General features: G+C 41.0%; 1 long non-coding RNA gene across 1 annotated transcript in view; it reads right to left on the bottom strand.

Moving 5' to 3' along the window:
- LOC119594929 overlaps nucleotides 1-163 on the bottom strand; it is a 4,070-nt gene extending 3,907 nt beyond the window's left edge. The window contains exon 1 of the long non-coding RNA XR_005230661.1: nucleotides 68-163. This is a non-coding gene — a long non-coding RNA (uncharacterized LOC119594929). The remainder of the gene's footprint in view (nucleotides 1-67) is intronic.
- Between the last annotated feature and the right edge of the window lie 47 nt (nucleotides 164-210).

Raw genomic sequence — 210 nt, forward strand, 5'->3', positions numbered from 1 at the left:
CGCCACTGCACTTAAAACACGAAATAACATAAGCAGTAAATAAAATTAAGATAACACATATACTCACTCTTCGGAACACTATATGACTCTCTCTCCCAGCTAATACGCAAAAATAAAACACTGTTACACTGACGTACTCTCTCTCTACACTGATCATGTCTACCTGTTACATGGCACAGACAGAGGGTGAGGGGGGAGGGGGTTAAAACA

The sequence above is a fragment of the Penaeus monodon genome, chromosome 34, assembly GCF_015228065.2.
Source record: "Penaeus monodon isolate SGIC_2016 chromosome 34, NSTDA_Pmon_1, whole genome shotgun sequence".
NCBI lineage: Eukaryota > Metazoa > Arthropoda > Malacostraca > Decapoda > Penaeidae > Penaeus > Penaeus monodon.